Source organism: Arachis ipaensis, chromosome B02 (assembly GCF_000816755.2).
Source record: "Arachis ipaensis cultivar K30076 chromosome B02, Araip1.1, whole genome shotgun sequence".
Taxonomy (NCBI): Eukaryota; Viridiplantae; Streptophyta; class Magnoliopsida; order Fabales; family Fabaceae; genus Arachis; species Arachis ipaensis.
This window is the reverse complement of record NC_029786.2, coordinates 74,832,274-74,844,815: the sequence shown is the minus strand read 5'-3', so window position 1 is coordinate 74,844,815 and position 12,542 is coordinate 74,832,274. Positions and strand designations below refer to the sequence as shown.

Below are 12,542 nucleotides of genomic sequence, written 5' to 3'. Positions count from 1 at the left end.
AAAAGCGTGACTAAATAATCTTTCAATTGTCACCTTTTTAAAGCGTGCCCATATCCTGTGTTTATTTGGACACCCTGAAAAAACGTACCCATAGAGTTTTCCTTCCAAAATTTAGTTTCCACCCATTTGTTTCACACTTCACTTTCTTTCTGAGTGTTAACTTATAAACCTGGACTAGAAGTGATAACATTAACAACATACACTATACTTTGTTTCGAAAATCATTTAACCCTAGCTCGCCATCACTCACCCTTCTCATCTCTGCAACCCTAACACACCCATAACTCCCTCTCCCAACAACGCCGCTGTCTCCCTCTCTCAACCCGTCACAACCCCTCCCTCCAACTCGTCACAGCACCTACGTCCATCCCTCCCTCCTCGCTCATGCCCCACGCCACCGTCTCCCTCTCTCACACGCGTCGCGCCAACTGTCAGCACCACTCATCAGCGCAACTCGTCAGCGCTGCTCGTCAGCAGCAACCCGTCAGCGCCAACCTTCATTCTGCTACTGCCGACGTCTATGATGTTTATCCATGAATCGGCGGCAGGATCTGGAAGGAAACGATCGGTGGCATCTCCGTCGAGCTCGGCGCCGGATGCATCGCTGGGGCGGTGGTAAAGATTTGATTCCTGGTTTAGGGTTTTAACTTGATTTTCTATTTTCTTTATTTGTCTAAACTTATAATTATTTGATTTTTTTCTCATTTTACTAAGCTTTAAATTATTTAATTTTTTGTTATGATTTTTTATTTATTTGTTCTAATTTTTTTCAGAGGATTTGTTTCTGTTCTGATTGTTTTTAGGATTTTCAGTTATGATTATTTCTTGTTGGTTCTGATTATTTGTTCTGATTATTTCTTGTTGGATCGTTTTCTGCTTTTGTATTTTCTATCTTGTTAATAATCTTGTGTTGTCATCTCAAGTTGTGCTTTATTTTTAGTTTCAGGGTATTCTGGCTGATATATTGAAATCCCTTGGTGATAACAAGAATCACATGAGAGAATGTGCATTCAATGCTTTGGATTTGTGGCTTGCTGCTGTTCATCTTGAGAACTTGAAACCATATGGAGGCCTTCAAAGTAGGGTTTTGTATCATAGCTCATTCTTAATCTAGTTTGTTGCTCAGGGTTAATGATTAACATGAGTATTGTTATGTTTATTTTCTTTCCCATGCAATATTTGTGCTTAGAATCATTTGAGGGCAACTAAAGTCACTGCAAATCCGCATTGAATACACTAGCCACTGGATATAAGATTCTTGGTATACTATACCCTGAAGATCTATTGTGATTATAAAATAATTTTGCTTGGTGATTGTACTGAATTATTGTCTGGAAAATTTGCCAATCATGAGCTTTCATTAAAATGTAATTTATTGGTTGAAGGCACTTCATGGAGGAAGTTATTGTTTTACTTTTTCACTTGAAGTTGGAGGATATTGATGTGACATTTTATTTGGCTTTTGTCTTGTTTATATCTCTTGGCCTTTCTGAGTTGTTTCTCTTCTATGATCATTCTGTGCAGGTGAGGACATATGGAGATTTGTTGGAAAGCTAACAGATGCTCAAAAAAGCATGTTAGATGAGAAATTTAAGTGGAAGGTTAGTGCACACGTTGCTCCTTTTTTATTCCTTTTCAGATTTATTAAAGTACTGATCAGTAATGGGAGTAATTTGTCAGGTTCGCGAGATGGAAAAAAAGAAGGAAAGCCAGGGGAAGCAAGGGCTATTTTAAGATGCTCTGTCAGGGAAAATGGGTGTGTAGTATTATTATTATTATGTCTTTGAATATTATTCACATTATGCAGTTATGGCTGGAAATTTAGACCCCTAATTTATTTCCTTCTGGTTGGAGTTCTTTCTTTTGTAAATCTAAAAAAGAAGTTAAAAATATAAGGATGAATAATGAAAAATGTGATAAATCTTTCGAGAATGTTCTCAATCTCTAGCTAAAATGTTCAAGCTTCTATGTGTGTTGCTTTCGTTTCAGGTCTAACGTTGCTGAGCAGAGTGGTGAAGTGACTAGATCTCTTTCTGGTCCAATTTTGAGGTATGCTGAAATTTTTGTCTTGTTTCTTTTCCTTTTGCTCCTTAACTATAGAGGATTTTTCTGCCTAAATTAATACATAGTTCCTATACTCCTATGTATCCCTAATATCTTGCTTTTTGATTTGTTAGGAAAAATTTTGCTCAACTGGAGGTTGAGAGACAATCAATGCCGTACCCCATGGCCGTTGCTAGTGGCTCCACAGATTGGAATGAAGCACTTGATATTATTTCTTTTGGTTCTCTTGAGCAAGTAATCATTTTTCTTATTACATTTTCTAAAATGCGGTTAACCTTTCTAGAATTATCATAGTAATAAAAACAAGTATGACATATAAGATATGCCTTTTGACTTTTATTTTCCTGGCTTCTCTTCATGAAATTTGAAAATGAAGTTTAAGCTCTTATTTCAAAAATATTTTTTTGCTGCAGTCTGTTGAAGGAATGAAAGTTGTTTGTCATGAATTGGCTCAGGCGACTAGTGATCCTGAAGGCAGTGCTATGGATGAACTTGTAAAAGATGCAGATAGACTAGTTGCCTGGCTCGCTAATAAGGCAAGATATTCCTAACAATCAATCCCCTTTATCTGATTAGAATGATTTTCAAGTGCTGATTTCATCATGCTTTAATTTTAAATAGGTTGTAAGGACTTTTGATTTCAGTTTGACAGGAGCTTCATCACGATCTTGTAAATATGTGCTCAACACTGATGCAGGTAAATTTTATTGTTATTATTTCAAAAGTTTGTAATATTTTGTAACTTGCAATAGCTGCTATTTACTAATCCTGTCCTTGGCTCTGTCCAGACTTTTCAGAATAAACGTTTGGCATATGCTGTGAAGGAGAGCACTCTTGACAGTCTTATTACTGAGCTTCTTCTGTGGCTTTTGGATGATAGGGTTCCTCATATGGATGATGGAAGCCAGTTGTTGAAAGCACTGAATGTGTTGATGCTTATGATTTTGGTTAGCAATTTTTTATTTTTTATTTCTTGTTGTACAGAAAATTTGGACATGCTATGGCAAATGCAAGATTGTATGCCAAAAGCTTCACAAAATTTATATTTATAATTGGTTTTCTAACTAATGATTCTTAATACAGGATAATGCGGATCGGACATCGGACATATTAGTACTAATTTTGCAATAGTTGTATAGTTCTCATGCATACAGGTTACTGCTTCCCAATAGCTTCTCCACCTCCAACAGCTATACAAGAGTTGAGTGCAACCATTCTAGTGCTTAAAATTAGTCCGGATGTTGTTTAGGAATCAGATTAGATTTTTTCTAACATAGAATTGTAATTTTTTTAAATGTTTATTTTGGAAGTTGAATTTATTTTTTCTTAAATGTTTTATTCATGTTTTATCATGTACATAATTCATATAAATAAATGAAAGATTAATTTTTTAGTATTTTATTTTATTTTATTTTATTTGAAAGATTAACTTATCAGTATTTCTATTTTTTTGTCTTTTTTTAATTTAAAAAAGGGTTAGGCCACGCTTTTGAAGTGTAACGACAAGTTTTTATCTTTCGGCACGCTTTAAAAGCGTGGCTGTATAGCTGTCTTCTGGCACGCTTTAAATGCGTGGCTACAGGGTTATACATACAGCCACGTTTCTAAGCGTGCCAATAGATAAAAGCGTTGCAAAAAGTAAAGCGTACCAATAGATCAAGAAAAGCGTGGCAATAGATCAACCGGCACGCTAGCAGATGTGACCCTTTTAAAAGCGTGCCGATAGCTCAAAAAGCGTGGCGAAAAGCTGTCGGCACTCTTTTTAGCACTTTTCGGCACACTTTAAAAGCGTGGCAGAAAGCTTATTTTCTTGTAGTGTGTCCAATTTTTCACAAGGCATATGCTGTGGAGGTTGTGCACTGTCCTCCTTGGCATCAATTTCAGACTTCTCAGCGGAATCCTTTACGGTTCTTGATTCCCATGGAGGTTCAGCATCTCCTAAATCTTCAACTACTTCCTCCTCTACAACTATTATGGCTTCCTCTACTCGTTCCAGTACAAAGCCATGCTCCTCATTGTCCACCGAGGTCTCTAGTGTCTCCTTCATGCTACGCTCTTCTTTTGATTCTCCACATGCAGCCATGGGAGTACCTCGAGTTCACAGATGTCGGGAAGCTATTAAATTTACTACCTTAGTTACGGCAGTAGTGAGTTCCAGTACGCCCATTTCTATCTTTGCTTGCCCTTGAAGAAGAACACGAAGTTTGTCATTCACTGGAGGTTGGGGTGGGTGTGAGGTTTCAAAAGTTGGGGGAGAGGGTTCAAAATAAGAATGTGGTGGTTCTTGGGAGTAATTGGATTGGGATTGTGGTGGATAAGGGTCAGATGGTGGTGAATGGTGAAAAGGAACTTGTGAGTGTGGTGGTTCAAGTCTACGTTGAGAGGATGGTTTATAAGCACAGGGTGGGTCTTGTTGGTAATTGCAAGGTGGTCTACCATGTCTATTAGCTTGGTATGCATTGTATAGTGGTCCTCGTCCATGATATCTTGGAGGGTGTTGTTGCCTAAAGGGTTGATCAGATCCTCTTGGCTCCATCCATCTTTGATTGCTCTGACCCTGATGCATGTTCCTGCTATAACTTCCGTTCCCTTCAACAATATTAGAACCAAACTCAAAGCGAGAGGGGTGAGAATTCATAGTAGCTAATAGAAATAAAAAGAGAAAACAAAAACAAATAAACAAGTAAAAGAAAAATATTTACAATAACCAATAATAAGGCACACGTTTGCAGTTCCCCGGCAACGGCACCATTTTAAAAGAGCGAAACTCTCGCGCGATCTAGAATTTTCACAAATAAGTTCCCGTTGTAAGCATAGCTTCTAGACCGACAAGAATTCCTTTCTTACAAACGTTTAGTTGTCACAAGTAACAAACCCCTTTTAAAATTGATAACCGAAGTATTTAAACCTCGGGTCGTCTTCTCAAGGAACTGCAGGGAGGTGTTCTTATTACTGGTTATGAGTTTTGTAAATTGGGGGTTTTGAAGGTAAGGAACAAGTAATTTAAATGACAAATAAAATAAATAAATAACTGTAAAATAAACTCTTGGCAAGGTATGAAAATTCGGAAGTCCTATCCTAGTTACTCCTATGAGAATGGAAGTTAATCCCACTTAGTTAACCCTTATGAAAGCAAGGGAAAGTCAAGTGAACTAATTAGTTAGATTCCCAAGTCCTAGCCAACTCCTAAGGAAAGACTAGAGTTAGTGGAATACCAGTCAATTTAGCCGACATAACAACCAATCACGGATAGTTGATAACTCAAGAGCTTCTAGTTAATCAATTAAAGCCAATAATATGAAAAGAATAAGAATCAATGATCTGAAATACCTCAATTGCATTAATAAGAGAAAATCAATTTAAACATAAAGCGTTCATAAGCCAATCTGGCAACATAAGTAATTAAAGGATAGCATTAAAATATCTGAAAGTAAAAGAGAAATATAAAGTAAAAGGAATATTGAACCTGATGAAGAGTTGAAATTCTAAATCCTTTAAGAGGAATTCTAATCCTAAAAACCTAAGAGAGAGGAGAATAATTGAAGACTTCCTAATGAATGGATGCATTCCCCCACTTCATAACCTTTAATATGTGCCTTCTGGACTTGGATCTGGGCCAAAAAGGGTTTCAGAAATTGCTGGGAGCATTTTCTGTAACTTCTGGTGCGTGGCGTCTGTCACGCGTCCGCGTGGGTCACGCGGTTGCGTCATCTGGAGTTTTCCTTGTCACGCGTTCACTTTGGTCACGCGTACGCATCATCTGCATTCTGCTTAAGGCGCACGTCCGCGTCAGTCACGCGTTCGCATCGCTGCCTTTCGCGCTAGGCATGCGGCCGCGTCGTCCATGCGTTCGTGTCGCTGCCAGTTTCTTCAAAAACTCCATTTTGTGCTTTCCTTCCATTTTTGTATTTTTCTTTTCCATCCTTTAAGTCATTCCTGCCTTAGAAGATCTGAATCTACTCAACACACAAATCACGGCATCGAATGGTAATAAAGGGTAATTAAAATAATTATTTCTAGAGCGTAGGAAACATGTATTTCACATATATCACATAATAAGGAAGGAAAAGTAAAACCATGCAATTTTCATGAATAAGTGGGTGAAGAGTTGAATAAATCACTTAAATTGAGCATAATATATATCATAAAATATGGGTTTATCATGAGCCCTGTCCAGGTTGTTCCTAAGAAGGGAGGAATGACAGTGGTTCACAATGAAAAGAATTAGCTGGTCCCAAAAAGGACAGTTACAGGGTGGCGTATGTGCATTGATTACAGAAGACTCAATGACGCACCAGGAAAGATCACTTTCCTTTGCCCTTCATTGACCAAATGCTAGAAAGATTAGCAGGTCATGCTTTTTATTATTTCCTGGATTGATATTCCAAGTACAATCAAATAGGAGTAGATCTACAGGATCAAGAGAAAACAGTATTCACATGTCCATCTGATGTGTTCGCCTATAGACGAATGCCATTTGGCCTGTGCAATGTGCCTACCACCTTTCTAAGATGCATGCTATCCATCTTCTTTGTATATGGAGACTCGTTTGACTCTTGTCTTGATCATCTGACCCTGGTCCTGAAAAGATGCCAAGAAACAAACCTAGTTCTAAACTGGGAGAAATTCCACTTCATGGTAACTGAAGGCATTGTTCTTGGGCATCGGATCCTAAATAAGGGGATAGAGGTGGATCAAGCTAAGGTAGAAGTGATCGAATGCTTGCCTCCACCTACTAGTGTTAAGGCAATCAGAAGTTTTCTAGGACATGCAGGATTCTACAGGCGGTTCATAAAAGATGTTTCTAAAATCGCCAAACCCCTGTGTAATCTCTTGGCCACTGATGTTTCATTCGTCCTTGACCAAGAGTGCCTGCATGCCTTTGAAACTCTGAAAGCCAAGCTTGTCACTGCTCCTATCATCTCTGCACCCAATTGGGACTTGCCATTTGAGCTAATGTGTGATGCAAGTGATCATGCAATTGGTGCAGTCCTAGGTCAGAGACATGATAAGCTTCTGCATGTCATTTACTATGCTAGTCGTATATTAAATGATGCACAGAAAAACTACACTACTACAGAAAAGGAGCTACTTGCAGTGGTGTATGCCATTGACAAGTTCAGATCCTACCTAGTAGGATATAAGGTCATTATTTATACTGACCATGCTGCTCTAAAGTATCTACACACTAAGCAGGATTCTAAACCTAGAATTATAATATGGGTATTACTCCTGCAAGAGTTTGATATAGAAATTAGAGACAAAAAAGGGGACAGAAAATCAGGTGGCTGATCACTTGTCCCGGATTGAGCCAGTAGCAGGGACTTCTTCTCCCTCCATTGACATATCCGAATCCTTTCCAGATGAGCAACTCTATGCCATCTAAACAGTACCCTGGTTTGCAGACATTGCAAACTACAAGGCTATACAGTTCATTCTCAAGAGTTTACCAGGCAGCAAGCCCGGAAACTCATGCATGATGCAAAATATTACCTATGGGATGAGCCATATCTCTTTAAAAGATGCTCGGATGGAATAATCTGATGCTGTGTGTCTAAAGAAGAGGCACAGAGAATTCTATGGCATTGCCAAAGCTCTGACTATGGAGGACACTTTGGAAGTGAGCGGACAGCCACTAAGGTACTCCAAAGTGGCTTTTACTGGCCTACTCTCTTTAAGGATTCTAGAGAGTTTGTCCATAACTATGATAATTGCCAAAGGGATGGCAATCTTCCTCATGGTCACAGCATGCCTCAATAAGAAATCCTAGAGATTGAGTTGTTTGACGTATGGGGCATAGATTTCATGGGACCATTCCCGCGTTCATACTCAAACACCTACATCCTTGTGGCAGTAGATTATGTGTTTAAATGGGTTGAAGCAATAGCAACACCCACTAATGACACAAGAGTAGTAATGAAGTTCCTCCAGAAGAACATCTTCAGCAGATTTGGTGTCACTATGACACTAATCAGTGATGGAGGTACTCATTTATGCAACAGACAGCTGGATTCTGTCTTAAGCCGTTACTGAGTTCACCATAAAGTAGCAACACCGTATCATCCCCAAACCAATGGGAAAGCTGAAGTCTCAAATAGAGAACTAAATTAAATCCTAGAGAGGACAGTAAATGCCTCTAGAAAGGATTGGGCCAGAAAGCTTAATGATGCTTTGTGGGCATACAAAACAGCTTTCAAAACCTACATTGGAACTTCACCATATCAGTTAGTATTTGGGAACTCCTGTCATTTTCCAGTGGAACTAGAACACAAGGCCTATTGGGCCATTAGATTCCTCAACCTCGATGCTAAAGTAGCAGGAGAAAAACGCTGCTCCAGCTAAATGAGTTGGATGAATTCCGCTTAGATGCATTTGAGAATGCAAAGATCTATAAGGAAAAGGCAAAGAGGTGGCATGACAGGAAGATAGCTTCTAGAGTCATTGAGCCAGGGCAAAAAGTTCTACTCTTCAACTCAAGGCTCAGATTATTCCTTGGAAAACTCAAATCCCGCTGGAAGGGACCGTATGTGATTACAAGAGTATCACCTTACGGACACATAGAACTTCAAGAAAAAGATCTTGAAAACAGGTTCACTGTCAATGGACAGAGAATTAAGCATTACCTTAAAGGAGATATAGAGCCAGGAGGCTTAACACTGTTACTAAATTAAGTACAGTAAAGGTCAAGCTAGTGACGTTAAAGAAGTGCTTGTTGGGAGGCAACCCAACCTTACTCAACTATATTTATTTTCTTTCATTTTGTTTTTCTTTCAGTTGTTAGAGTCATGATCATATGCAACATTCAATCAAGAGATAGAATTTTACAGCAGTGAAAACAAAACATTCTGGATGGAGTGTCAAAGTTGAACGCCAGCCAGGGTATCCCTGCTGGGCATTCAATACCCATCATGGGCAGCATTGCTGGCATTGAACGCCAGCCAGAGAGCAGCCCCTGAGCATTCAAATGCCAGTGCAAGAGAGTAGGGAAACTAGATTTCCTAGCCTCTCAGGACCTGTAGGTCCCACAGAAGCTCCACCTACCCCACCTTCTTCTACTCTACTTTGCTCGAGGACGAGCAAAACTCTTAAGTTTGGTGTTGTAAAAGCTTTGCTTTTTTACTTCTACCACTCCTACGTATGGAAGAAGAGGATGGAGCAAACTAGGAAGCATGCACAAAAGCCTGTGCAGCCGCCTTAACAAAGACAAAGGAGTGACATTGAAAAGATCAAGCACTACATTGGATCCTCAAGGAGGAGCACTAGCCACCATCATTTAGGTGGATTCATTCTCTTTACACCTCTTTCTTGTTATTTTTCTGTTTTCTGTCTTTTTATCTATCTGTTCTCTTGTTCTAGTTGCATGATCATTTGCATTGATGTCTTAAAGTTGTAAAATATTCCATATATCTCTCACCTTGCTTAAATAAAAAATTTTTATTGAAAAAAATTGAGAGATGCATGAATTTCAAGTTTAAAATAAGATTAGTTTAATTAGTTTGATGTGGTGTCATTTGCTTTTGTTTTCTGAATGTATGATTAAACGGTGCATATTTGAAATTGAAATTTTAGAATGTTGGCTCTTGAAAGAATAAGAAAAAGGAAAAATATTATTAATAATCTGAAAAATCTGAAAATTGATTCTTGAAGTAAGAAAAAGCAGCAAAAAGCAAAAGAAAAAGCATGTTGCAAAAGAAAAAAAGAATAAATAAATGCATGTGAAAAAAAATTTACAAAAAGAAAAAAAGAAAAAGTAGAAAAATCCATTACTGCCCAAAAATGCAGGAAAAATAGGGCAGATTGAAAAAGCCAGTAACTTTTTGAACCAAAAGGCAAGGATAAAATGACCCAAGGCTTTGAGTATCAGTGGATAGGAGGGCCCAAAGGAATAAAATCCTAGCCTAAGTGGCTAAACCAAGTTATCCCTAACCATGTGCTTGTGGCGTGAAGGTGTCAAGTGAAAAGTTTGAGACTGAGCGGTTAAAGTCGTGGCCCAAAGAAAAAAGAGTGTGCTTAAGAACTTTGGACACCTCTATCTGGGGACTCTAGCAAAGCTGAGTCACAATCTGAAAAGTTCACCCAGTTAAAGTGTCTGTAGCATTATTGTATCTGGTGGTAATACTGGAAGACAAAATGCTTAGGGTCATGGCAAGACTCTGAAAACTGTGTTCAAGAATCAAAATAAGCTTAACTAAGAGAGTCAATAATATCATCTGGATTCTAAGTTCCTAAGGATGCTAACATCTCTAAGTTTCAATGGATAGTGAGATGCCAAAACTATTCAGAAGCAAAAAGCTACTAGGTCCCGCTCATCTGATTGTAACTAAGCTTCATTTGAAACTTAGAAATTTATTGTATCTTAATTTTCTTTTTTATCCTACTGTGTTTTTAGTTGCTTGGGGACAAGCAACGGTTTAAGTTTGGTGTTGTGATGAGCGGATATTTTATACGCTTTTTTGCATCACTTTCATATAGTTTTTATTTAGTTTTCATTAAGTTTTTATAGGTTTTAGTGTTAAATTCACATTTTTGGATTCTACTGTGAGTTTTTGTGTTTTTGTACAATTTTAGGTATTTTCTGGCTGAAATTGAGGAGCTGGAGCAGAAGTCTCATTCAGAGACAGAGAAAGCACTACAGATGCTGTCTAGATCTGACTTGCCTGCATTTGGAAGAGCTTTTCTGGAGCTGCAGAAGTACAAATAGAGCGCTCTTAACGGCTTTGGAAAGCTGACTTCCAAATCTTTCTAGTAATATATAATAGTCTATACCTTGCTTCGGATTAGAAGGACCAAAACTGGCATCCAACGACAGCTTCCTACCCCCTTCCAGCGTCCAGCGCCCAAAGAGCAGAGACCAATGTCCAAACGCCCAAAGAGGACCGCCTAGCTGGCGTTCCATGCCCCAGAGACCTTGGTGCGCAGAAATTGTGATTGCACTTTAATTATGTAAAATTCATCGCTCTTTCTTTCCCTGGTAATAGCGCCAAAAACATGATGCCAATACCATGGTTCACAATTTCACACAACTAACCAGCAAGTGCACTGGGTCGTCCAAGTAATACCTTACGTGAGTAAGGGTCGAATCCCACGGAGATTGTTGGTATGAAGCAAGCTATGGTCACCTTGTAAATCTCAGTCAGGCAGATATAAAATAGTAATGGGGTTTTCGAAATTAATAATAAAGTAAGGATAGAAATACTTATGTAAATCATTGGTGAGAATTTCAGATAAGCGCATAGAGATGCATTCGTTCCTCTGAACCTCTGCTTTCCTGCTGTCTTCATCCAATCAGTCTTACTCCTTTCCATGGCTGGCTTTATGTAATGCATCACCATTGTCAATGGCTACTTTCGGTCTTCTCTCGGGAAAATAATCCAAATGCAATGTCACGGCACGGCTAATCGTCTGGAGGCATCACCCTTGTCAATGGTTACATCCTATCCTCTCAGTGAACATGGTCAACGCACCCTGTCACGGCACGGCTATTCATCGGTCGGTTCTCGATCATGCTGGAATAGGATTCACCCTCCTTTTGCGTCTGTCACTACGCCCAGCAATCGCGAGTTTGAAGCCTCTGATCTAAGAACCAGGCGTCCAAAGATGTCTAATACAATAGTAAAAGGTCCTATTTATAATAAACTAGTCACTAGGGTTTACAGAAATAAGTAATTGATGCATAAATCCACTTCTGGGGCCAACTTGGTGTGTGCTTGGGCTGAGCTTGAGTGTTGCACGTGTAGAGGTCCTTCTTGGAGCTGAACGCCAGCATTTGTGCCAGTTTGGGCGTTCAACTCTGGTTTTGGATCCTTTTCTGGCGCTAGACGCCAGAATTGGGCAGAGAGCTGGCGTTGAACGCCAGTTTGAGTCGTCTATTCTTGGCCAAAGTATGGACTATTATATATTGATGGAAATCCCTGGATGTCTACTTTCCAACGCAATTGAAAGCGTGCCATTTCGAGGTCTGTAGCTCCAGAAACTCCACTTTGAGTGCAGGGAGGTCAGAATCCAACAGCATCAGCAGTCCTTCTTCAACCTCTGAATCTAATTTTTGCTCAAGTCCATCAATTTTAGTCAGAAAATACCTGAAATCACAGAAAAACACAAAAACTCATAGTAAAGTCCAGAAATGTGAATTTAACATAAAAACTAACGAAAACGTCCCTAAAAGTAACTAGATCCTACTAAAAACATACTAAAAACAATGCTGAAAAGCGTATAAATTATCCGCTCATCACAACACCAAACTTAAATTGTTGCTTGTCCCCAAGCAACTAAAAATCAAATAGGATAAAAAGAAGAGAATATACTATAAATTCCAAACTATCAATGAAACATAGCTCCAATCAAATGAGCGGGACTTATAGCTTTTTGCCTCTTGAATAGTTTTGGCATCTCTCATGTAGAACGGAAGTATTTGTCAGGCACGCGTTCATAAGGGAGAAGGATGATGAGCGTCACACATAATCATCACCTTCATCACG

The 12,542-nt window shown here is 38.9% G+C and overlaps 1 long non-coding RNA gene across 1 annotated transcript; it reads left to right on the top strand.

Moving 5' to 3' along the window:
* Window positions 1,217-1,692, top strand: LOC107628387. The gene is made up of 3 exons (XR_001617757.2): window positions 1,217-1,261; window positions 1,525-1,601; window positions 1,681-1,692. It is a non-coding gene; the product is annotated as an uncharacterized LOC107628387 (long non-coding RNA).